At 42.3% G+C, this 27,580-nt stretch overlaps 1 long non-coding RNA gene across 2 annotated transcripts; it reads right to left on the bottom strand.

The window, feature by feature from the left end:
* Positions 1–843: 843 nt before the first annotated feature.
* On the bottom strand, positions 844–13,598 carry LOC137474211 (uncharacterized). Of its 2 annotated transcripts, none has more exons than XR_010999232.1 (3): positions 12,898–12,976; positions 12,565–12,722; positions 844–1,747 (listed from the first exon to the last, which is right to left on the bottom strand). It is a non-coding gene; the product is annotated as an uncharacterized lncRNA (long non-coding RNA). The 2 variants fall into 2 exon arrangements; XR_010999231.1 differs by lacking the exon at positions 12,898–12,976 and adding an exon at positions 13,466–13,598 and having other exon boundaries at positions 845–1,747.
* Positions 13,599–27,580: the final 13,982 nt, after the last annotated feature.

Raw genomic sequence — 27,580 nt, 5'->3', positions numbered from 1 at the left:
AGAGACAAATGTGCTAGCATGTATTTACCTCAGACTCTTCTATGGATTGTCATGTAGCTCCACTGGGGACAGGAATAATGACATTACTTGAAGAGATGTCCCATTACACATTAGCTGTACAATGCCCTGGATGGGATCCCAGTCCAAGGAAGCAAATGAAAGCTCATGCCTAGGAACAGAATTCAGATTGGGCTGCACGTTATCTGTTTCCAGATAGATCCAACCCACAGCCAAGGCTGGGAAATACCAGTTATTCAGAAAGTTTTAGCCTAGTGTTTTTTTCTGAGGGTTTTACAGCTACAGCTTTTGCTGCCGTAGCATGGTCAGCATCACAAATGGAAACATGATCAGAGCCCTCAAACACGAGGTTGCAGGATGCCTTTGCTCACACAGCTTTCACTCCTGAAAAAACAGCTTCAAATATGCAACAGGCCATGAAAGGCAGCAAAATGTGGGGTCTCCCCTAATCCCTTACAGACAGTGCTGCACACCATAAAACCACCAGGGAGCTGGACAGGTTGCCTTGAGTCCAAGCACTGGAACAGTCCTGTCTTGGAAAGCCAAGTTGGAGCACGTGGGTATTTTCTTCAGGGAAGGCCAGAACCAAAGCTTTTGAGAACCATCTCAATTTTCAGCATAAGGCCAGGGCATATACCGCACAGGAAATACCATCACCTTCAGCACTAAATTCTAGCTTTGCTTCAAGCAATAACAACTTCAGAGGTTCAATACCAAGGCAGTCATTAAAATGACAGGATGTAATATAACAAGGAACTCAGTATCTGATAGATCTGATTAGAATATTCTCATTTATTGGCAAAAAATTTAAAAAGGAAAAAAAAAAAAAAAAAACCAACCCCACAGAGCTTTTGCTACTTTTCCTAGTAGGAAAGTTTAACTAATCGTTTTGGCTTGGGAGAATATGCTTATTTTTAAGAGTTCTGCCACACTGGATTGTTTTGTAAATTAAAAGCTTGATTTTACACCCTGAGTTCCCAAATAAAGATTGTTTTCAGATGCTGGGAGCAACTGAGAGCTGATACAGTTATGGATCACTAACTTTAGAGATCTCTTTGTTTCACTATGCCGCATAGGTCTATCTCCATGTGAGAAGAGGAGGTAAGAAGACCAATTTAGCTTGGTGGAATCCCATTAATTAGAAACTACCTAGTTCCTGCAGTGTGGATGTCACTTTTGTTTACATAAATCCATTTCTCCAGATTTTGTTAGTGTAAATCCAGAGAAAATCTGTTGAAGATGGAATAAAATGTAGCTTTGTAATAATGTAGGCAACATTGGAGTTGATTCTAATGCCTTATTTCTGCTCACTGAAAATCAAGGGATGTTCATTCTTTAAAGGTTCAAAGAAAGCCATTTGTCATTTTCCACTGTAAATCCAGTAACAGGAATTGGTCTTTGACTTTTGACTTTAACAATTATTTTACAAGCAGCCAGCAAAAATGTCTCAGAGTAAATATGCCTGTCATCTGAAACACATGAGATGAGAACGGAGCGTGGTGTGTATGGTTATTAGACCGGCTGCCTCTTTCCCACCCCAGGAAAACAATGAGCGGAAGTGTAACCCCCTGGATCTGATCCAGCTTCCACTAAAGTCAATGGGGGGAAAAAAAATAAAATCTCACCTTCTCTGGTGGAAGTTGGATCAGGCCCTAAGTGAAGAAAAACCTGCAGATCTCGACCAGAGAGCAAAGCAATCTCACACATCAGTAACACTTTCCTGTAAATCCTGTGTACGCATAAGATGCTGTATTATTTTGTAACGAGTTTGTAAACAAAGCCTGTAATAAATTTGTTAAGGTCTAATTCTCTTTTCACTGTAGCCAGGGATTGGTTTTATTGTCAACTTTGGTCATGGCACAATGAATTCAAAATTCCTATCCAACTCTTTTTTTTTTGTGTTAAGTAATTAAACAAAATATTCAGCTCTCAACGCCAGTTTAATTTAAGCATTCTAAAAATCACTTCCATTAGGCAGCTCAGATGCTCTGTCAATATTGTTTTGCCAATAGATCATTATAAACACACATTTTATTTAGATTTTCTCCCAAATGACCAAATGCTATTCTGAAATTGCCTGTCTGTGTCAAACTGTATTTTCTCTGCTTTTTCCCCCTAGTTTTTTTCCAGTCCATTTAGTAACAGCAAAAAATGCTCCACTGAGGCTTTGGAAAACCATCTGCATTTATTTTATCACCTTTGAACATGTGTTCAGGAATGAAGTCTGTGCAGGGAGTTTACTGCTACCAAGAGATTTGTGCGGCTGCACCAGGAAGAAACTTTGACTGGACTTTACAGAGTATGTGCTCAAAACCACTCTGCTCATACTCTGTTATTTCAATTCTTTAGTAACCCAAGGCTTTTGCATTGTGTATCTGCAGACAATACCAAACAGGAAACGAGCCTGATCAGGAGTTTCAAAATTAAAAATTGCTTTATAACGACCTGCTATCTCTGACCTCTTGGCGAATGCATTTGCGCAGTGAAGTCAAGGACAGGAACATTTGTTTCATTTAATAGAAACATTGTGGCAAAAGCAATGGGATTCTGTGCTCTCCATGGTTGCTAAGTGTGTGCAGTTCATCATGGATGTGGGGCAGGAGGAGAAGAAAGAGGAGGAGGAGCAGGATCAGATAATAAGCATCAGATAAACAGCTTGTGAAAAGTAAAAGGCTGTGCTCCGGCTTGGAGCATTTTAAAGTGTGGAGGGGTTGTTCTCTGAAATGCTTTGTCTGTATTTTGTTACAGCAGATGGCAGAATGACGAAGCAAGCACAGATGTGGTGTAAAAAAACCAAGCAATATGAGGATGACAAAAAACTTTCCCGGGAAAGTCGGCCACTCACTACCACTGTGAGTCCCTGCAGTTCTGGCAGTTCTGGGCAGGTGATCACAGAGTTCAGCAATGACATCCCTAGTTTAAAGATTTAGCTAATCTCTGTGGGATTTTTTTTTTTTCCTGCAGCACGTTACATTCATGACCTGGATAACTTTCTTTCATTTCCTTTATCTTCTTGTCCCTTTGAGTTTTTTTGTTTGTTTGTTTTTGGTAATCTCTAGCTGCTTTAGCACCTCTGATGAACAACAAGCGGTAATGCTTTGCATGAATGTCCCCAGATATAGATTTCTCTTTTGTTTTAGGGCTGAGCTTTGAAGCCAGTGGCACCTGAAAGCCATACTTTCATCACAGAACTGGCCTTTTGATGTCATGACCTCATGTTTCCGGACATTTGATCACAGGGTCCTATTTTGGAGCTCACACAATAGGTGAGATCATGACCAGGCTGATTGAGAAGTGGCTGTGTCCACAACAACCAAGGAGCAAAGAGAGAGTGAGGTAGCCCTGTGCCATCTTTGCATCCACCTTCACATATCTCCTGCTCTGATTTCAGTGTTGAGTTGCATGATCAAGAGCTGGTGATCAAGGTTTGCTTTCTGCATGTCCAAGGGTTCAGATGCCCAGAATATGCTGTAATGGTTGGATTTGGGAATGACCTTAAAGATGATCTCATTCCACCACCCCTGCCATGGGCAGGGACACCTTCCACTCGACCAGTTTTCTCAGACCCACATCCAACCTGTCCTTGAGCACTTCCAGGGGTGATTTTTGGCAGGAGAACATTTTCTTAGTTCACATAAACATGCCTTGTGAGAATCTGGGTATATGTTCTGTAAAAGGTTGCCGTGGTTGCAGTGTTGGCCCTCTCCAAAACACAGCACATTGTCACTCTTCATCTGTGTCACAGGCAGCAGACAGAGTCATTGACAGAACAGCTAATTCCTCCAGGAGAGGCTGATAAGGAGGCAGGTAGCACGGTCCTTTCCTCTAAACAAAAATATTCCCACGGAGAGTGTGAGTAAAGCAAAGAAAGTGCTGAAACATGCAGGGAGTTGGAGCTGTTGGGTGGCAAACATCTTGCAGAGATTTCGGAAAGCGAGGGAGAATTCAGCTGTTCAACTGTAACATCAGATGAAAGGCTTTTTCCTGCTATGATAAGGGTTAAATAAATACTACCAGATCATCTATATCAGTAATTCAAAAGCAAAATGAACCTCTATTAATTGGGGTTAATCCCCCTGTGTTGATGAGGAGTTAACCACGCTCGCTGAGCACAGATGACGAAGCCTTGCTCTCAGTTACCCTGTGCAGCCCTTCTTTTCAGCACTCAGGACTATGAAGCTGTTACATGAGGGCAAAATTTGGCTCAGAAAGTACTAAATCCACGTTGAATGCAGGAGGGGGAGCCCACGTTGGAAGCATTATCCACCACACAAAACAAGCCAAGTTTTTAACATAAGTTCATAAAAATTTCCCATTATTTTGTCTGGTTCCAGGGATTTAGGTTTTAAAATAAGTTTTGAACTGCCTGGTATGACCAGTACACATATATTTAGCAGCAATTTACAAAAGAAAAAACCCTGTAAATAGAAGTACGCTGAAAAATACTGTGTCTAGCACTGCAAATAACCTCTGTTGATTCTTATTTATGTTCTCTGTGTCTCAAAGAGGAATTTTAATACAAATCTTGGTCTTGCTTTATGCACCATATTTTGTAAAATAACCACCTCAACCTACTGCTTGTAGAGGTTTGTGGTGGGCAATCTTTGTGGATAATGAAGCAGAAACATGGCTCTAAAGCTGCTGAGCGATGTAAGAGTTGCAAGTCCCACACTTGTACAGTAGAAAGTGAAAACAAATGTGTGAAAATGACAGAATCGGTTTCTCAGGCTCAGAGATTAAATATGTTTTAAAATATCGAATGACAGTTTTTTTTCAAGTTATTACAAATATCTCGAGTCAGATTTGTAAGTGAGCCCGCTGCTCACATGGAGCATAATTTTTTTAATCTTTGTTATTGCACAAATCTACTCAATGTGATTCCCATTAAGTTCAGAAAACAGAAATTTGCTCATTTCCACACTGCTGACAGAGCATTCAGGATAATCCCAATAGATGAGCCAAATCTCAGGTCAGAGCATGATCCCTGAGTTTATGTCCTAAGGATAAAACTACCAGGAAGGATTTTTTTTTTCTGCAGAGAGTGAGAGCTCAGCTGCCACATTCACAGTGCCTATGCCATGCTATCACATGTTTGAAGAAATTGGGAGAAAGCATCTGGTCAGCTGAAGAGCTGATGGGAAAAAGAAGTGGGAGATGGATGGGGCAATAATTATTACCTAGTCTCATTGAAAACTAGACCCCTCAAAGACATAAAATGCAGCCCTCAGGACCCTCCTGATCTCAGGATCTGACTCAGAGGCATTTATTCCCTAGGTCAATAATCTTGGATTCCTGAGACTTGGCGTCAGGACATGGTACTTGTCCTAGGCGGGGGTAAAGGTGAAATAAACCCCTTCTCCCACCATAATCAGATAACAGCAATTATGCAAGAGGGAGTTCTCATGGGAACAGTTTTGTCTCAAACTCCCATGGCTTTTTTTTTTTTTTCTCTCTGCAGAAATGGAAGATACAGGCCTGAGAAAGGGCCTGCTGCCTGTAGTTTTCTCAGAGGGATATAAGGGCACGGGAGAAGAGAACTTAGGCAGAAAGAGGAAAATTCTCATTAAATAGAATTTTTCAGTGATCTACTTTCTCTTCACTACAAAATTATGTGGTGAAGTTTCCTGATAGTCCCTGATGCAGGCAGAATTTGCATGTGATTGACAATGAAAAGCACCTCAGTACCGAGACTGGATTGAGGAGAGGAGCTCAGAAATCCCTGTGGCTCCTTCCTCTCTTTTCCTGAATGCCCAGGGAGATTCGAGGATGACAGTGGCACAAAAAGGGAATGTGACAGAATGGCTCCAGAACACACTTCTCCATTCACAGCAGTCAGGCAAAGGTAGCACAAGGACAACTCCATAATTGCAGAGACTGATCCAGGGTATGCCCTTCATCTCCATCAACATGATCTCAAAGAGAAGGATCCATAATGCCATTTCATAAACCAACTTTAAGAAATGCCAAGGCAATGCTGCAGTGGTCTGGATCTGGTCCGCACAAAATGAAAGGCAAAATCTGGTGGGATTTTTTAGCAGTATTTGCTGTTGAACAGTTTATTTGAATCCAGAATGCACAAGAAAAAATTATGTGAATAGTGGAGAATGTCTAGGTCACATATAGAACTAATAAATATTCAGCTTTATTCTGATCTCATGCAGGTTTAATGTCTGACTTCAGTGGGATTAGTCCCAGTTTTTACTGATACAATAAAGCTTGGAATTACATCTGTGACATTTGAAAGCAGGTGGTGGGCTCTGTGCGAGTGCAGACTCTCAGTTTCTGTGTGGCATGTCGCTGCTGCCCCGTGAAGCTCTGGGATGGATGCCGATGGAATTATTTAATGGGATAGATTATAGGGACCTACACTTCCATGCTTTAAATTACCTCTGCCCTGCTTGGAGGGTATTGTTGACAGCTCTCAGACTGATTCAATGCAGCTCCCCAGGCAAATCCTGAGGGTTTTCCATGCCACCAACTAAGAAATCTTCCCTGAGAGCCACAATGCAGAGAATTCAACATCAACTCTGATTCTTGCTTCAGATGGAACTTCAGTGGCTTGTTTTTGTTTGAAGAAATGATGCGAAATCAAAGTTAGATGTGCAGGTACTGACATTCAGAATTAAATTCTGAAATCCATAACTACTGCCAGCACAAAAAAACTGGGACAGGAAGGTAGCATGTGCACTCTGCAGGCCCAGTGAAGATCCTCTCGTTGAGAAACAAAACTGTTTTAGGCAACAGCAGTTTATTTGGAGCAAAGACAAAGATCCCAGCCCTGCTGAACAGCGGTGTCCAAGCGTGTTTCTTTTTAGTTCACCAGAGACTTCATGTTTTTGGATTTCCCAGGCATTTTTCAGTAGGTATTATTGAGCATAATTAGCATGGTAACTTTTACTACATTAGAAACATTCCAGAACTACAACGTGAAATAAACTGAAATGATTGATCATGGTTAAGCATAGGGGTTCTGAATTTTGAAGCCGCCATTAGCCTTCAATAATGGCTCAGTTTGCAAATACAGCTTGATTTTGTGGCTAGGAATATTTCCTTGAGATTTTTCTCTTCATCTGCTTTTCCATAAAATCTTCATAAATACCAGAGATTTTACAGTGCCTAAGCATAATCTGAAGTGTCCACTTCTGTCAGCCCTGAGGTCATCCATTCTCCCATGAAGTGTTTACTAAATATTCCACTGCCACAAGCAATGGTTTGCTCAGTGGGAACAGTGCAGGCTCCATGTTCAGCTACAGTTCAGGAGGTGTGAATTCAGACAACACAAAAGCTGATATCAAGGAATTTACTGAAAAGCCAGAACTGGAGCTTAAAAAAAAAAACAACTTTAGCAGAGAAAAGCAGAAAATTAGGAAAAAAATCCAGAAGTTTGCAAACTTAGGGAAAAAAATAAGCTGACCTTTGATAATAGCAGTAGTTGGGTTTTTTTCCCCCAAATGGTTCATCTCCCTCTGCCTTGCAAAATCCATTCATTTCCCAACAAAATAAAATATAATAGCTTGAGCTGAAATTCTGCTGTCAGGGAGATTTTTGTGCTTAAAGCATTTAGTGGGTGTCTGCTAATAGTGTCTGAAGGAGTGGTTTATATATTCATTCTCAAAAAAAAAAAACAAACCCATAACCACAATCAGGATTTGCTGAGAGCCAGTTCCATTGCTTGGTCTTCATTAAAGCGGATTTAATTCACTCTAACTGCTTGCATACATCTTGATCCAAAATAACCCTTAAGTTCATGTCCAGTTTTAAAGGAAAAAGAGCTGTCAAGAAGCTGGTTAAGATTAACCCTGTGCTTAAAGCTGAGCACATGCTCAAATGTTTTTAGGGATCAGGGTAATAATAAGGTTCATTAGTGATTTTATTCCTGGAACTTATAGTTGTTCTCTAAGAAAACCCCAAATGGAACAATAATGTGATCAAGCCTTTTAGTTCCCATCCTACAAATTTTGCTTTAAACTCCTAGGGTAAAAGAAGTTCAAAAGATAATCTGTAAGCATTTAAGGCTTGATCCAAAAAACCATGGAAGTTTGCAAAAAGCTTAAAAAAATTTCTAGTGGGTCCTGAGTTATGTGCTTGATAATTGAACCATGGTCAATAAAACACCATGGATTTATAAGGCAATGAAAAGAACACACCTAATAAAACTGATCATCCATTGTTTTTAGAAATCAAAGCACAAAATTAGCAGTAAAGTGTTTGGCAGCCCTTCACAAATTCTTCCTTGAAAAAGTCATTCAAATGGACTTAGATGTGAATGCAATTGCCTGCACAGGGTGCTGGGGAAAGGGAAGGCAGTTGCATGCAGAGATAACTGGAAATGGCAGGGGGAAAAGTCACTCTGTGGATAACTGTGGGAACAGCTTCAGACCTGGGGTGAAGTTATCGAGGCCACCTCAGTGACTGAGGTGCTCACTTCAATATATGAAGGCAAATGGGATACTTCCATTCAAATGAGGGATTTGACAGCAGCACTTTCTAAAAGGTGCTGAGGAAACAGAAAACCTTTTAGGTAATGATGAGAGATTACTTTATCCTTGCCTTGTACCTCTTATTCCAATACCTGCTTGAAGGCTGCTACAACTGCAGGTGAATATTCTAGTGACATGCCAAAAGAAAGCATTTCTATGAATTTATCCCTCCTGCCATTCATATTACCCCATCCAAGACTTAAGCAAGTTGCTACAATAAAGTCCTACGCTTTTCCAAGTCCTTGCTAGACAGCTCCAAAAAATTATGGAAGATTTAGAGAAAACACACAAACTTAAATGCTGTTTAATGTTATCCTTGATGTCAGTGTAGGTGAGATCCTTCACTGTGGAGGTCCAGAGGTATTAAAAGAAAAGGACCAATATCTGTCACTGCAGCTGGCAAACTGCTGTCAGGACAGCACTAACACTTGCCTTCACATCTCTCTTCCCTCCCAGCTAACTTCTTGTTCTGTCCTTATTAGTTAGTTCTCCAGAGGAATTTATTATGTGGGGCACTCTACAGAGAGGTGGCCAAAACCAGACTGTGAGATTAATTTTTTGGCCAGCTGGAAATAGCATGTATGCTGCAGGCTGGGCACTCCTGTCTTAGGGAGTGGTGAATTCCATCAAAGACTTAAAAAAAGGGACAAAATAAGGATATAGACTCATTTTATATCAGGATCACAATCTTATTTGTAGACCACTTTGTTTGTCTCCTGGTCCAACATGCACTGAGACGCTAAAAGCAGGAACTACCTATGAGGAGAAAGGAGGCTGGGCTGATTGAGAGGGATTTTTGGGACTGATGGAGTGAAGTGCCCAGAAAACATGAATCCAGTGCTTAATGGAATTAGTTTTCCCTTAACATAATATAAAATATAATTTCTCTTCACAGGTAAATGTACATTTATATAGTTATTGATTCCCTTTTACCGCATGTGAGTTTTAATTTTTTTTTTATGGACCTACTCTGTAATTCCAGAAGCCTCCAATGGGCTGGAAGACTTGTCCTTAGTATGGGTTACCTACAAATCCCAGCATTTCAAATTAAGATATTCTGTCAAGGGGAAGGCGCTTTCAGCACAAATGTGAGCTCTGAAAATGAAGTTAAAGCTGTCAACACTGGCCAAAAATCAAAGGGTTCATAGGACAGAGATGGAAATCCCAGGACAAACAGCTTCAAATGAGGGAGGGGAGAGAGCAAGGAAGGGGGAAAGAGACAACACCTTTGGACTTTTGGCAGTGGGGACAAAATGCCAATCCTCAAATGTGCAGTTTACAATAGAGATGATGAATTGGGTGCAAGACAATGATCCATTGCTGGGCTGGGCAGGTGACAGGATTAACCAGCTCTGGAAGACTGACCAAGGTTAAGTGTGAGCTGGGGCCAAGGAGCTGCAGGCCACCCACGCAGATCAAGTGGGAAAGCACTAATGGGAAAGACATTCTGGGAGTTAAAAATATAACCAGTTCCTTAATCTGGGAACACAGAGCTGTAAAATAACAGCTGGACAGCAAGGCAGAACAAAGTTCTCCTCGGTGCTTGAGTGAAAGGTGGTTGAATGGAAAGGCACCGTCGGCTTGATCACAACAGGCCCTCAGCCAGGATGGGTACGTGTGGAGAAAGGCAGGGCCTCTGAGATGGCAGCACAGCACCTTTCCCACACGCCAGGGCAGCAGTCTTCAAAGTAACAATGAAATATTAGACGCTTTAAAAGGATTTCCCACTAAATTGATGTTGTTCCCATAACACAAGCCAAGGAGTAGGAAGGCAGCACATCAAAACACGTTTGCATGCACTTGGGAACAGGCATCTCTTCTGTACCAAACAATGCTTTCCTGCAAAAACAACACTTGGGCTGCGAGTACATGGAAAAACCTTCCTACGGCACCTGCACCAAAAGCAGGCAGCTGAGAAAGCAGCCTTCATTGCTGATGGTGTTTGAAGTGATTCACAAATTCCAAGGGCATGTCAGATCCTGCAGGGATGAGCACTCCGACTCTGCCCCAGTGTCCAGTTGAACTATTTCCACTGCTCCAAGGACAAAACCTGGCCCCAGCATTTAGGATTGCTGTGACTGTCCGTGAGCCAGCAGGGCCCTGGGGCCGAGAAGGTTGGTGGTGTCCTGGGGTGTATTGGGAAGAGCAGTGCCAGCAGGTCAGGGAGTGATCCTGCCCCTCTGCCCAGCCCTGTGCGGCACATCTGCAGAGCTGTGTCCAGCTCTGGGCTCCTCAGCACAGCAGGGCCATGGAGCTCCTGGAGCGGGGCCAGCAGAGGCTGCAGAGATGATTTAGGGCCTGGAGCATCTCTGGCAGGGAAAGGCTGAGGGAGCTGGGGCTGTCCAGCCTCGAGAGGAGCCCCAGCTGAGAGGGGCCCTCAGCCCTGGCTGTCCCTGTCTGCAGGGAGGGCTCCGAGCAGGGCCCAGGCTCTGCTCTGGGGGTCCAGCAATGGCACCAGAGGAACGGGCAGGGACTGATCCCAGGAGGTTCCACCTGGGCAGGAGGCAGAACTTCTTCCCTGGGCAGTGCCTGGGCACTGAACAGATTGTCCAGAGAGGGTGTGGAGTCTCCTCACTGGGGATATTCCAGACCCCTCTGGACACAATCCTGTGCCCTGTGCTCTGGGATGGCTCTGCTGGAGCAGGGAGGTGGGACCAGCTGCCCCACTGTGGTCCCTTGCAGCCTGAGCCATCCTGGGATTCTGAGATTCTGTGTGGGTAGTGGCTGGCCCAAGGCAGAGCACAGACTGAAGTGTGCAACAATTCAGGATTGCAGAGCTCTCCTCCATGTCAGTTCAGAAGCACAACCTACACAAGGCAGGCATGATGTAGCCACGGCTGTTGCAAGGGGTTAAATACTCATCTGTCAGCAGCACCTCGGCTTGAGAGTGAGCTCTGCAAACACTCAAACCACCACAGAAGAATCACAGGTCACAAGATCCGGGCTGAAGAGCTGAAAACTCTCAGCACTTCCCAAGCACCACATTTTGAAGCAGCACAGGACACATGCAACTGATTCTGTCTGCATCCCTGCACTCTCCTTTCTACCAGGTCAGCATTCCCCACTATTGCACCTTTTAGTATTTTTTTTTAGACTGTGGTACATGACAAATGAAAAACAGGGACAGCTTCTGCAGTTTTCTGTCTTACAGAAATCCCCTGCAAACTTGGAAGAGACACAAAGGAGAAAATTACTGTCATCTTGCAGTGTAACTGGTTGCTTTATGATGTAATAGCCACTACTCACATTTTTCCCTGGGATAAGCTGTTGGCATTCCAGAAGAAAAGGACAGATTCCTGAGCTTACTTATGAATTTCCTGCAGGCTAACCACATTGATAGAAAAAGACTCTGTAGATCCCCTGCTGTTATATTATTTTGTAGGCAAGCCTGTCAGCTTTTTCAATTAAAACTTTTGTTTTCTGTTGGAAATCAGGCTTCCAAATTCACTTCCTTTTCTTGCAAATCCTACTCTCTATTATTTCAAAGTCATTATTCCAGTATACTCATTATCACAATATCATTACATATTACTCTTCAGCAACTAGTTTTAAACCATCCGGTGGCATCCAGATGTTTAGCTGACATAATATGGGGTGTATCAAGGGTGGCAACATTCAGTGCTGCTGTTTAGCGACTCAGTGCACGACAGGTCTGAGAATTGACATTTGTTTGACACATCACATTTCCTTCAGCTACCGTGCCTCTTACTGCATTCAGCTGCTATCTCTGCCTTGTATTTTCAAATCCAAGACTACTGCAAAATGAACTTTATTTGTGCAATAAACAGAGAACCTGTCTGGCACCTGTTTTAAGCACTTGCCACTGACAGTGCAGCTGCCTGAGCTACAGAGAAAAACAAAACTATACCTTCAGATTGCAAAAGAAAGAGCCTTCAGAAGTTTGCTTAATCAATGTAATCTGGCAAAGTGCTGCATCCTGGAACAGACCCTGCTCTTCAGTAGTAGAGAACAGAGACTATTTTTCAAAGCTATGGACATTCATACCACAAACAACGTGTTACAGCATTTTCACCATGATCAAACACAAAAGAAAAGCCAGACTTACCTCTGGGTGAGGCTTTTTGGATCATCATATGTGTGAGCTGCAGAGGTGGAAGGAGAGGCATGTGGAAAAGCAGGACAGGGACTAACCAGAACATGCACCCAGCAGTCAGCACTTGCAAAATGGCTACGGGAAGACTGGAGCAGTTCAGCTCTGCAAGACTTAAAGGGACAGATTTCCACAAGCACACTGGGGCAAACCCTCTGGAAGAGCAAAATTCCCCGCTGGGGAAATATTGAAGCATGTCTTTAAGCACATGAGAACTGCTGTGGACTTCAGTCTGTGCAGCCCTGCACGAGCCTGCAGGACTCGATTTACTGATGTGCACAAAGTTACCCAGGGAGGGGATGCTCCAGCAGAGTGCTTGTTACAGCTCTGTCACAGAAGGAGTGAGGTGCCATCACTGCTGGGTTACTCTGAAGAGTGGTAAGACACATTCCAGAAGTCCAGAAAGGAAAGAAAATAAAATAATCAAAATGTGCCCTAAAAAAATCTCAAGTCATTGCAACAAACATTGCTCATGTATTCACCCTGATATTTCTAGTTTGTTTTTTCAGCATGACACACACAATAGCTGCCCATCTAATTGAAATATTTCCAAAGTACTTTGAACTGCTCAAAACAAGTGAAAATAACTCTAGTTATGGATTTACAGGTCCCCTCTCCTCTATGGCTGAATTACTGTGTCAAATATTTTACAGTAAGAGCAGAAACACCCCAATGACAGGGCACAGGAGATTGTGAAGACACCAAATCAATATCAGCAGGATTCAAAAGAGAGTTTCCCCTTAGCTTTGCTGCCCAAGATTGTCACAGCATGACTGCATAGGACAACTGGAGCCTCCATGGTGTCCCCAGACCTTTGTACACCACAAAGGCCCCCAAAACAACACATATGATGAACCTTTTTCGTCATGAGAGGTGGCATCATGACTCTGGGACAGTCAGGAAGGGATTTCTGCAGTTATGGGATATGAATAGGCAACACATTTGGGCTCAGGCTTGGTCTGAAGCAGCCCTTCTGCATCTTCTGCATCATACAACCATAGAATCACAGAATCATAGAAACATAGAATCATAAAATCGTGGAGTGGCTTGGGTTGGAAGGGACCTTAAAGATCATCTTGTTCCAACCTTCTTGGAAAAAAAAATAAAGACATGGTGTTGTTGATGGGATTTATTTGCTCATATTGGATCATATAACTAGTTAAATGCTGAAAGAATTGAAACCCTGGGGCTTTTTTCATATTTTCCCCTGTGATTAGAAACTAGTCTTAGCTGTTCTACCAATGCCATCATTTTCCTCCTGACACTGAGTTTACTCTATGCTCTGCTTGTGTTTCCACAAATATGAAATCAACATTAGGGTCAATATTGGAGATATTTTACTTTGTAAAACTTCATTAAATTCATATCACCAAATAAACCCCTGTGTATGTAATAACTCAGACTTGCACACAGCCCATAAACCACTCATCTTTGATTGCCTCCAGACACAGGAGGCTGTGACCCTCTCAAACATCTTAGCACCAGAGGAATTGCCCTGCAGGTTTCATCTGCTGCAGGATGTTTCGGGAAATGTGGTGGGTTTTTTTTCCCCCCACTAATTGAAGTGTCCTGAAAATGCCATGAGGCTCATTCTACTCCTGCTGTAAGCACTAATTTGCTCTGTGCCAGTCATCTCAGTGAGGGTGACACCAGACCTCAGCTCCCCTTGCTTAGTTGAAGTAGTTCCCACTCCATGTTTTGTGTGGGCTGTAGCTTTTTCACAGTGTTAATGTGTAATTATGTGTATGTATATTTTATATTTTTATTGTATATGTATGTCTTTACAGTGTTAATATGTGATTATGTATATATTAACGTAATCATGACTGATTACATGCTATTGACATGCCATGAAAGCTTGCCAGGGGCAACTTAACATTGGGTTCTTAATGAATATCTGGGCCTGAATCTGATTTTTCTTATACTATGTTCACACTGGAGCAGCAGCAATGTTGGAGTTAGATTAGAAGGGCTCTATGGGCTGAATACTACAACCAAGAACAACCATGAGGAAAATCGGGTGGAGTGATGTATGTTGAACATATGGCAGCTGAAACATGAATTTTGCATTTAATATTATGTATTTCAAACATTACTAAGAGGGTAAGCATTCATGGATTGTGCAATCAATAATGGGGCTAAGTTTATCATCTCAAGACTTAATATTAGAAATTCAAAGGCAATCACTTAAGAGGACTTCTTTATATCCTGCCATTAAAACAAATGTTCCTTGTAAGGCATTAGTACAGGTGGGAAGAAATTGCCATGCAGGGATAAGAAAACCAGACAGGAAATGTTCCAATGATTGTTTTAAATATCTCTGGGTGAGGTAGCAGATAAACAGGGCTATGGAACTTCTGAGAGTTTGAAACCTTTTGCTTTCTAAGCCAGACTGCCCTTTCCACAGACATACTCCTTAAAAAATTAGGTACCAAAAGACTTATTGTCTGGAAAGGGAAAAAGTTTTAAAATAGTTTTCTTCATTGCTTTAACATGAATCAACTCACAGTGTGTGTGTCCCTGGACATGAGGGCAGATTAAGATTATTCCATGCTTTGATAGAACAAATCCCTTTATAGCCTGCTTTAAAGTTTGGTTTAAGTGTGTAAAATCTGGATTTTTTGCTCCCTTCAATATGTGTAGACAATTTGGATTTTTTTACTGTATTGGAGCTTAAAAATTCATCTTTTTTTCTCTACTGAATGCTGCTATATGCCACATTAGGTGATGTACCCCACACACAATAATGATCCCTGGTGTGCAACTTCCTGCAGCCAGGGATGTGTCCAGCAAGGCTTTGCACACAATAGAAGTGCTCTTTAGCATACAGTTGTCTGGTTTAGATAATGTGAAATTGCCTCTTCACTGATTTACAGAGGTAAACAGGTTTCTGTAAAGGCCGTTGGCTGAAAAGCAGCAAGATAAGGAAGGACATAAATTAGCTGGCAGCAGAAACCTGTAGTATTTGTGAAAGGAAAAGCAAGGAAGGAAACAAAAGAAGCAGCCCTGATGGAGGAAAAAGACATTTCCTGTCTAGTGAAGACAACAGTCGCTTGCTTGAGAAAGCAGAGACGAGCAGACAACAGCAGGAGAAATGTTTCCAGGGGTTCTCGTAGAAATGGGACACAGAGTTTTCTTTGGCAAATGAATTTGCTGCAAGAGCCAAATGTCTTCAGAAACAGCTTATCCTCTGGTAGCTGTCTTTTGCTTAACCTCCCTCAAAAAAGCATCTGTCAAGCACTGTGAGGCACGAAGCCATTCCAAGTGCAATCAGTTAGATAAGGCAGCCTCCATTCCGGCCCGGCCACTTGGTCATTCCAAACTCTGTGCAGGAGAAACTCCTGGCTGCCTTCTGCACGGCAGGGCATCATGGATTGGCTGCTCACCCACAGCCCAAGTGGTTTAGCAAGAGCTCAGCTCAGCTGCAAAGCCCTGCTCTCAGATCTGCAGGGCTGACCTCAGAGCCCCACATCTGTGAATGCTGGGAAAAAGGAAGAAAGCACCAGGTGAAGAAGCAGCAGTTCCCCCACAAGCAGTTTGCCTACATGCATGCTGCACCTGATAATTGGTGGGAGGAGGGAAGAGGCTAAGGAGCAAGAAAACATCATCAGAGTTTCATTCCACGAGAAAGAGTTTTCCTTCAAGGACATACATCAAAGTTCCCAGATAGCTGCATTTTAAATCCATCCCTTACAATGATCTGATAGAAGGGAGAAGTCTCTGGGGGCACACAATGGCTCATGAGAGTAAATTAATGAACGGCACAGAGCTTATACACTGCTGGATCTGTTCATGTTTGTCAGCTGCCAGCCACACATGCAAATAGGAAAATTCAAGTCCAGTTGAGGCCTGGACATTGGTTTGCCAATTTGGCACCAGCCTCCCTGCTGTCAGGTCTTAGTTGACAAATAGTCCCAGTTTTGGAGTGACTCAGACATTTTATCTCTCATAGGGCATCATGGATTGGCTGCAACAAGAACAAAACATATACTAGAGTAGTTTCTTTTCCTAAATGAACTGGGGTCAGAGTCATGTATTCTATTTAATCCAACACTAAGGTATGATTTCAAGAACAGAGATGGAAAAAAACAAGAATCATTTGAACTAAAATTCTAAGGTTGTGCTTATAGGAAAACTTAGGCAAGTGTTTAGCTTCTCACAGTGCAAAACCAATGTGTGACAACACTGTTCATGGGTTTGAAATGATATCTGGAGATTTGGTAGAGTACAAGTCCTCATTTCTTACTTGAAATGGAATTTCTGAAAAAGGGCTTCACATGTTGACCCATAAAAATCATACAGAATCATCATAGAGTCACAGAATGGTTTGGATTGGATGGGACCTTAAAGATCATTTTGTTCCACCCCCTGACATGGGCAGGGACACCTTCCACTATCCCAGGTTGCTCAGAGCCCCATCCACCCTGGCCTTGGACGCTGCCAGGGATCCAGGGGCAGCCACAGCTTCTCTGGCAATCTGGGCCAGGTCCTCACCACCCTCACAGGGAACATTTTCTTGCTATTATATAATTCTACCCCACTCTCTGTCAGTTTGAAGCCATTCTCCTGTGTTCTGTCACTCCAGGCTTTTGTCAATAGTCTCTCTCCAAAATTAAGTACATGATTTTGAGAGGAATCCTATAGCCCCATAATGAGTGGAAGAAGTTTTCTTATAAAAGATGGCCAATAAAGAGCAATATCTTTATTTGCATAAGTATTTCTATGAAATGGAGATGTGTGAAATTAGTTCTACTTTTTTGTAAGTTATCATTTATTGTCTGTTTTATTTCCCCTCTTTTGTCTTTGTCTTGTTCATCTCTATGATAAGGATTTAATTTTTTTCAAATATGAGACAAAAGGATTTATTCTTTCTTTAAGGAAGGAAATCCATGGAAGCATGACATTTATTGTAAGGGGGACTAGGAGTTCACCTGTAATTTATTTATTTATTTATATAAATTTAGATATGCCTGGCATTTCACGGGAAAGGGCTGGTGGTTTCTCTATCAGACAGGCCAGGGAGCCAGCTCAGAATCCCCACCCCTCAGAAAGGCCACTTTTCTGCCTCTCCACCATGTGCACACTTATCAGAACAGAAGATGTATTCCCGCTTTTCCTATTCCGACTCTCAGCACTCTGGTTTGAATCCTTTTCGCCATTCCCCAGGGGATTTATAAAACAACCATTACCATAATCACGCATGACCTTTGCTTTTGGATACCTCTGTTTCCAAGGCATGACATGGCTTTGGTAAATATTAACAGTGTAATTGGAATGACTCCCTGTAACATAATTGTGGACAGGTTTATTTGTTCAGCACAGAGAGTGAATGTTCAGCTCCTTCTGATCGTGATCAGAACTGCCAAAATCATTCCAAAAATAACAGAGGTCCTAAGCATCCATAGATGCTTCAGTTTTAAAGTGAAGTTACTCTGTCAAAGCTTTCAATCAGAATTCTGCTTAATATCCTTTGCTTTCTGCCTTTTGGGAGTCAAAACAAATATTTTGGGCTGAGAAGCAAAAAATGAGTGTGTAAATCTTTGATGACCAGGACAGCTCCAGACAGCTTGGAAGGCAATGGAAAAACTCCCTCTGGCTTTGGTAAGGTAGAAGTGAAGCTGCAAGCCAAGGAAGAGCACAAAGGACTGCCATGACAATTCCTGCCTTCAGAGATGATAAAGGCAGTTCTGCAGGGCTTTTGGCTTTCCTGCTTTATTTAGGAGTCTATATTTGGCAATGGAAAATAGCCCTATTTAGAGAATTTTGTAAACAATATTTGTTATAGGCAATGAATTTTTTCCATCGCCTATATATAGTTATCTGAAGCTCCGATATGTTCAGGTCAAGAGACAAGAATTTAATTTTCCTTAGGTTTCATGCCACATTGAGCTGTTTTAACTGACCACAGAGAAGCAGTTGTACTCTGTGAGCCATTTTAATATGTGTGTCCCTAGAGTACTTGTGGGCACATCTGATTTGTCAAGGTCACATCATTTGTCATCAAATAGCCCCAGGCACTCTGAGGGACAACCTTTGCAATTCCACACCTCAAATGAGCTAGGTACAGCCTCATGAGTTGTTGATTCTCTGTTAGGAAAGGCATCACAGGGACAGCCAGACAGGCTGTAAACTCTTGGAGTACACAATGCTTCTCTTCTGTTCAGTACTAGCACCTTAAACCTCAGAGTCCAAACAAAAGCCCAGGGTATGAGGCACTCCACAAACATAAAACTTTGATTTATTAAATGGAAAAGACTCAAGGTGGCAGCAAAGTAATTAAACATTTCCACACCATTTTATTGAATTATTAAATTCATTGTGTAAGACATTGCTGAGGCAAAAATCAAATTTATTCAGGTAATAACACTATTCATGGGGGCTTTTGTTTCCATTCAGTAACTCATGAAGTACATACCAGTTTCAACTAGAATGTGAAAATGGGGGTTTCTCATTCCTCTCCTGTTCCTTACTCCTCTTCCCACCCCAAAAGTATCCCACTGTAAGGGCCACATGCAAGTGGGTCAGAGCAATGATGGGGAGGAGGCAGTGAAGGGAAAATGGTGTTACTCTTCTTAATTCGCTATAAATATTCAGAAGAACCATTATTTATTAAACAGTAATTAATAAAACAATGTAGTGAGCCACAGAGAGTGACTACATTTTTCACAGCATCATAGAATGCACTGTGTTGGAAGGGACCAACAGGGATTCTTGAATTTCAAGTCTTGGCCCTGCACAGGACACCTGAGGGATACAGGTAGGGAATATCTCCTGAAGTGGAGAATCTTAAGATTTTTTTAAAGTCAAATGCCCCAGGTGCTAAACACACCATGGCAGCTTCCCAACAGCAAAATGCTTTTGAATTTTTCCTCTCATCCTTTACCTGTCCTGCTTTTCAAGCCAAGTTTTTTGAGACCTTTTGATGCTGAGTTTGTTTGGTGATCTGCACCTGAATCTGCTGGAATTTCAGGGATTATGGAATTGCATCATTTGGAGACTTCTATTAAAAGTTAATTGTATTATTATTGTAATGTTTGCTAAGGTCAAAGATATTCAGTTAGCCAATAAAGCAATAGTTTCATCTACAGTGACCTGTGATGCTGATAACTTCCTCTATCACATGCCAAGGCCCAACAGTGGCAAACACTTTTGAGGAGAAATTAAAGATATTTTTGTTTCTTCCTAATTCTCCTCCGTGCGTTGCTCTGGGCATTGCATGTGTAGGAGATTTCAGAATTTGCTGTTTCCTCTCTTGACTAACTCTGTGGTAGTTTTAAGGTTTACTTAAGGACACGCTGACAAGTTAGAAAAGATTGTTTGAGTTAAATTTTGTCAAGGTGCCCAGAGTCTTCCAGAGCAGTGGGTGCTGGGAGAGGGGCAGAGAAAGGGACACTTATTATTTGCATGTGCACTCACACAGCTTCTCTCTGTCATGCCTCCCTTCAGTCTTTCATGTCTGAAATGGACACACATTTTCCTGGAATTAACTCAGATCCTTTGGACATGAGGCTTTGGGGTGGGCAAATAACTTGGGCTGAAAACATCACTGAGCTGTCAACCATGTGTAAATATGGAGGTTCCTACCATTGGCTGGGATGATCTCCAATTTATCCTGAATTCTCTGCATCTTGCAGGTTGTTCTTGGGAACTATCCATTGCTCCCACACGTGAATTATCCAACCTCCTGGACTTGTCTAGGGATTAGAAATGTGCTGTATTTTTGCTGCAGCATCAAGCAGTCAGAGCAGACTCTTGCCTGAGGATGCACACAGATCCATCTACATCAAACTTCCAGAACAGCACACTTTAAATATAATAATGGTCACCTCAGTGGGATCCTGGGACAATCACCAGGATCACAGAATTGTCCCTGGCATGAGCTGGTGTGGCATAGAAAAAGTAAAAGCATTCAAACTGCAATTTCTTGTAAAGGCTGAATATGAATCTCTGACCACCTGGAAGAGACAATAATGCATCCTCTTGAAATCCTGACCAAGGCAGTGCATTGAGGCAAGGGGGACATGCCTGCCTCATTCTTCCCAGCACAGGGAAGTAAACTTCATTATTTTTCCCCTAGAAATTGTAGTGGAAACACCCCAGATTACTACTTCTAGCTCATGCCTTCAGCAGGTGAGAAGCAGCAGTAATGGGAGCAGCAAAATGGGAGTGAATTTCTGATAGAGCAGTGACAAGATGGATTAACTTTTCCCAGTCATGTTTCACCTCAGTTCCCCACCCATGGAGTGGGAAGAGGATGATGTACAGTTGAGAAGAGCTGTGGTAGATCTGGCCATGGCTACATGGCTGCTGAGGACAGGGCCTGGGACAAACATCAGCCGATCCTTTGGAAGACAATTCTCACCCTTTCCAAAAGAAGACATCAAGAGAGATGAGAAACTCCTTCTTACCTTTATCAGGCAATTCAGTGACAATAAAAATCCTTTAACACTGAGAAGGGCTGCAGCTCTGAACAGGTTTAAAAAAAAGATGAAAGCAGGCACAGCCGCATGGAAACACAAATGACATCCGTTCAGAATTAGCTCTGCCCCTTTTATCTTCCTAAGAAGCCACTCTGAACTCCAACCTTTGGATTCTCTCGAGGCATTAGCTTTTCATTAGGAATGAATGGCTGATCACATTATGACAGATAAATGATGAGCAGCAGGAGGGTTTACCAACATGCCTTGCACTCCCACAGTCACTGAGGGGGAAGTCTAATGAGCAAATAACCTGCTGCAACTTTCTACATATTTCCTGTAATTGAGAACACTTCTGTACTTTGTCTGGAATGCATATGCCTGTCAGTCACAGGGTCATAAATAGGATTAGGGGCTGTTTCTGAAAAGGCAGGCAACCAGCTTTCGATGCTAAGTTGAAAATACAGATGTTTTCTGGCTGCATGGCTGTTAGGCAGTGGGATCTCCACCTCTGTTTAAGCAGGCTTGGCTGATGGCACTGCCCTGAGGCCCCAGGCTTGCAACTAAAGCAGATCCTATTAAGAGTGCAGATCCCTACTAATTTTTGCCTTTGCAATCATAAGCAAAGATATGCCTTTGTATCATTTGCAAAATACAGGCATTAAAAACACCCTGAGAAATCTGATTAAATAATACAGTCTTCTGAGAATTTTCACCTCCATCCCAGCTATAGCTGCTGTGTGTGACACAAATGTCTGAAAAAATAAAATTTGCCAATATTTAATTAGATTTCTTAGTGGCATTGACCAATACATTCATTTCACCAGTGCAGTAAAAAATTAAGAGGAAGATGTTTACCAAAAAAAGAGGGCATTTTGGCTTGAGGTTTTGTGTGCATTTAGGGATTGTTTTGGTTTTTATACAGAGTCTAATTACAGGCTGAATTGAATTGCTTGTGCAGAGACTGTGAAACTTGTATAACTTTTGCCAAATGACCACTTATGGCAACCAGTAGGTTCTGCCTCTCAGCTTTGCTGTTTTTCTGCTTGTCCCTTCACTTCCACAACGATAACAGAACTTACTTCTCTTGTCAGTAGAAGCTGTACCTCCTGTCAGGAAATCTTGTTTTAGGGATGTCACGAAAGAGCTTTAAGATGCCCATCAGGATGATGGCTGGTGAGCCACTTCATAAGCATGCAGAAACAATCCTTCCCCCAAAAAGCACTTGCAGCCTCATCAGCCAGGATACAAAAAGTGTAGATACGATGGGAGCTGCTGCAGTGAGGCAACTTCCTCAAGGTCACAGAGGAGATCAGACCAGGAATAAAACCTTCACCTCCCACGCCTCTCTGCTGGACTCAACTTTTCTTTAGTATAAAGAAGCCAGGGTTGAAGTTTTGTGGTTTCAGCCAAGGCAAATTCCACTGGATCTCACCATAATGGAGGCAGGGAGAGGGGAGAGATCCAGTTTAATCAGTTTACCAAAGTTTGCAAAACCTTTGCATGGAATGCAGCTGAGTATAAAACCATTCAATTTCAACAGCTTTTTCAGGATATGCAAACCAGATGGAAGTCAATGTATTACATAATTAAACATGCTCTGGGTGAGCAGGGAGCCATCACCAAAATCACCCAAAGCAATGATATGAGAGAGGTCATTGTCTCCCATTCATCTCTGCTAAGGTCACAAAAGCCTCTACAGAACTAAGTGGATATGGTCAGTGCCCTGAGAGCCTGACAACCTAATTGGAGCCAGAACAAAGGGCCAGGGGATAAAGCACGAGGCAGGGTAAGGGAATGACATGGGGTGATGAGGATGAGGCCACAAGGTTACTCAGCAGAGTGGTGATGAACAAGGCTGCCCGTGTCTCCTGCTAGCACTGGGCTGATCCTGCTGCAGACAAGGTTCTGCCTCTTTGGGGGTATCATTGTGAAGTGACCATGCCCTAATGCACCCTTTCGTCACAGGACACAGAAAAATGCTTCAGAGGAATGGCTCATTCTGCTGAACAGTGCTCCTGTATTCTGAGATCACTGCCTGTCTCTGAGTCCCAGCCAATCCTTCTGTCTCACACACAGATATGTATTGCCTTTACAGTAAAAAAGTAGGTTCTACCTAACTTCCAGCCCTGCTTGTGGATTTTATTTCCAAACAGTTTATCACCCTCAGCACAAGTTCATATAGTTAGGTAAAATATAACTAACCATGTTGAGGTGACAGCTGAGAGAGGACATGGGTATTACCATGACCCATTTTTTTCCCTTGTTTTTCCCTCATTACATTTCAGATTATGAAACAAAAACCTATTCAGATTTTGGCATCTGAGATACTTGGATGAGTATTACCTTGAAAGGAAAGAACAGATTTGCATGTTTGCTGAGTTTTCTCCTCACGCTGGCCTTTTGCGATGTCTGATGCAGCATCATTCAAACTGCCATGAAGAATGGTTATGGTTTGTCCTGCAGCTAAGCTAAAAATTCTACCAAGGATGCACCAATAAGAAAAAACCTCGTTCAGTTCAATGTGGTGCTTCTCTCTCTTCTGCTAACATTTTGTTTCCCTCAGCAATATCCTTGATCAATGAATTCCACTCATCATACACATTCAAATATGAAAAAGGAAATATTAAATTAGTACAGGACATTAAGCACTTCATGTGAAGGGACTTTACTCACCAGTAGGTGTTTCAACACACAATTAACAGCAACAAAGGTGTAAAACATGTCCAAGAATGATTTTTTATGTTGCCAGTAGCAGAATGGGATTGACATTTCAACACCTCAGCTTTGATACTTCTCTCAAGGTGGGCAGAAGATCAGGACCAGTTCCATCTTCAGAAGTGTCAGCTCTCATTGCCAGGTTCTCAAATTTCCCCAAATCTCAACTTTTTTTTTTTTTCTTTCCTTTGCCCATGTGGACTCCCACAGCCATGAGTCTCCCACAGTCACTGAGAGTCTGTTACTTTGGGTCTGCCAAAGCTCGATTTTTACCTCTTGGGTTAAAGCATCTGTGGAGCAAATAGATGTCATATTTGTCCAGTCATTTTGTGACCACAGTAGCACCTAGACAAAGTAACTGATAAGTGTATAAAAATATTTAGATGCCTAGGCTCTTTTCTAAGGAGATTTTTGGACAATCATTAAATTTTTTCCTTCCATCTCTGCTGTGAAGCCGGATTTGCTGCAGGAGCATCAGCCTCACAGAGAAACAGTGCTCACCATTCCCATATATTTCACATCCCCTGTTGTGTTAGGTCTCAAATCCCCAATCTTCCAGGGCTTTTCTCCTTTCTGCTTTCTCCCACCTTCCTCATCTTCCTTTCTCTCTCTTTCTGTGGCAGAAGCATTCTGTAACTTCCAGCCTGCAAGGCAGTAAAATTCAGCTTGGGGCAGCATTGCCAAGAAGCTCTCAGCTGACTCAAACTGGAAAATGCCATTTAAAGCACTGTTGGACAAAAAGGAGAGACCAACAACTCAATTCTGTTGCCTTATGTACTTATCTGGGTCCATTTGTGCTCGCCAAGCAGAGCTGAGCTCACACCCAGCTGTCCCCACAGAAAGGCACAGGTCTCCCACAGGACTTTTGACAAATCAGACAGACCCATGACGATCTTTCCAACAGCCCAGAACATCTCTGGACAGCAGGACTTGTTTGCATGGGGATGAGTGATATGATCCTCAGGTGATTCTCCTCACTTCTCATAACAGCAAGGTGTGAGCCTGTGCTTGCCATGCCAATGTCTCAGATATAAACCACAGAGTACCAGAGGACCCCTGGAGAAAGTCCTTTATAAGAGTTTCTTTGTTTATTTGTGTCACACAGACAGTGGAAATTTAGTGACTCAACCACCAACAGGGTTGGGCCAAGGTAAAAATTGGTAGTAGTCACCAAAGCTGTGTCATGAAAGTACATGAAAGAGTATGTGAGGACAAAGGGGGAATTAACAATTTATGTATTGGTATAGGAACAGAACCCAGGGGCAGTGCAGCTCTTTCAGCAGTCCTGCATGTGTTCAAGAGATTGGCAAATATTTAATGCATTAAGTCTCCAGAGGGCTGAAGGTGACACTGTGTTTCCTGGCCTCCAGGAAACACGTTTTCAGAATGAGAAGTTCTGCCTGATGTCAGCCCTGCTCAGCTGCAGACACAGTTAGAATCTCTCTTACAAGTCTTTCCTGAATCTGAGCATGCACCCTGACAGGTTTTCAGGCTCCCATGTTTTCAACTTTCCTACCTGTGAAACCTCTGGAAACCCCCACTACCCATCTAGAGGCACTTGGGACATCAGTGCTGATGCTCAAGAACAGCAAGAGTGTCTTCAGGGAGCTGGATGCTCTCTGTCATCTCAGAGCCATGGGGAAAACGTGTCCATCCACAGACCCCTCAATGGGCAGTGATCACTCTGGGGCTCGATAATCATTTTGGAGAATAATTCTCCCCTCTAGAGGGAGACCATCCAAAAATCACAGAGCAGCTCAAGCACAATATGCCATTTTTCACATTACCAGAGGGAAAACAGGGAAGTCAGATCATGGGCTAATTCTGTCATGTTTCTTTCTAGTCACTGGAGTTAGGGGAAATATATTCTTATTGCATTAAAGAAGCTCACTGCTTGTGCTCCAGTGCAAAACGGGACTGACACTAGAGGACTGCTTTCCTAACATAGTGTGTGCCTCTGCCTCTATCCTTCTGGTGCTCCCAAATCAACACTGAGCTGAAATCATTTGTTGTTCCCAATATAGTGTGCTTCCATTCAGAGCTGGCTGGGATTCTTGCACCTAGGACTGCACCATATTACTGTACCTACAATTTCCTATAAGGGAAAAAAAGACAATCCTATTTTCTTTTTCAGTAATCCCAAAAGCTTCTTGGCTGTAAATTCATGCAAGGACTTTCTTTGCTCATGAGCACAATACACTCCTAGATAAAGATCACTGCTGCCAGAGAAAAAGTGAAAAATTTTTCCAAAAGTGGGAGTATCACTTGGGGACCTCCACTTCACTGGCACTAAGATGTAAACACTGAAGACTTTTAAAACAAATAGTTTTGGGAAAGGCTGAATGAGCTCTTGACAGGTACAATGGGCTGATAAAAAGCAGAATGTCCCACAGAGATGAGTTTTATAGAAAAGTATTAAGTTTACCAACTTCTGGAAAATCCAAAATCTAAGATTGTTCTAACTGTCCACCTGGCCAGGTATTCTTTTGATCATTCAAAAAAGATAAAATAATATAAAATAGCAGCAAAAGATACTGCATTGTCCATGCCTTACATCTAAGAGAGCACATTTTGCAGAGCACTCACACAATTTTCCTTTCCGGAAGTCTGGTGGATCTGCAGTTAAGCACTCTCAAGTGGATGAAAATTGGATGAAGTACTACAAGTAATGGGCAAAAAAATATATCTGGCTCTGTTTCAAGCTGAGAAGCAGCCTGTAATTATCCACCAGAAAGGAACAAGTGCTCAACTAGGGCTAGCTAATTCTCTGATTAATTAAATGTAACACACATTAATATTGTCTGTCCACTTAGCATGCAGTTAGATTTTGATCTTGCCTACAGGATTTCCCACATCTGCACCACTGCCTTTTGTTTCCTTTTTGTCCCTGGCTACATTGAGAGCTGGTAAATAAGAGGTGAGGAACAGCTCAAGAGACCCAGGCAGTTCTGTACCAGTCTCTGCTGGCCACCTGGCACCTGTTTCCCTCCTTAGTTTCAACTTGGGTCACTTTACAGAGCAATAATCTGCCTGTATCTGGGGGAGGCTGCTGCTTGTGGGTGGCTGGGAGGACAAGACTGTAACTCAGGAGGGCAAAACCTTGCAGTTGTTTGAAGGATGGAAGGCCAGGCCTTTATCCTGCTTCAAAGAGGATGGCTTTGAATGGAAACTCAACTTCTCATTCTAAATATCCCTTTGAACTGAGGAATGACAAGCATAGTCTGTTCCTAAAAATAACATCCTTTTATATTTATTTCTTTTTTAGTCCTGAAGAAATCTATTTCTGCCCAAGCCTGTAGTAGAACGAGAAGTATCTCCTTCACTTTTTAGCATTGAAAATTCTTTTATCAGAAACTCAGGTTCGGGAAAGAAAAGATGGAATCAATCTCATCGAGATGAATTGCTGGATGAATACCTCTACCGACTTTTTTTTACCTCCTTCATTTCTGCTCTGAGTTGAATGCAATGTCCTAATTGTCTCTTTTTTTCACTGCCCTCTGGTTCGTGGTGAAGATGGGGTCTCACAGCATAAGTACAGGAGAATTTTGGGAGGAAACTAACCTGGAAGAGCCAGGATGGAATCCTGAGCAACCTGAAATGTGAAAGGTATCCCTTCCCATGACAGGGGCTTGGACAAGATGATCTTCAAGGTCCATTCCAACCCAAACCATTTTATGATTCTTTGAGGAGTTTTTTCTGACCGCAGAAAGAAAATGCTGAAAATGGCCTATTTAGAAAAGTGTTCTATGGAAATCACTTGATTAATGTGCTAATATCAGATATATATATATATATATATATATATATATATATATATATATATGAATGATAACAGC

Source organism: Anomalospiza imberbis, chromosome 5, assembly GCF_031753505.1.
Source record: "Anomalospiza imberbis isolate Cuckoo-Finch-1a 21T00152 chromosome 5, ASM3175350v1, whole genome shotgun sequence".
In the NCBI taxonomy this organism is placed as follows: domain Eukaryota; kingdom Metazoa; phylum Chordata; class Aves; order Passeriformes; family Viduidae; genus Anomalospiza; species Anomalospiza imberbis.
This window is presented reverse-complemented; position numbering and strand designations above follow the sequence as displayed.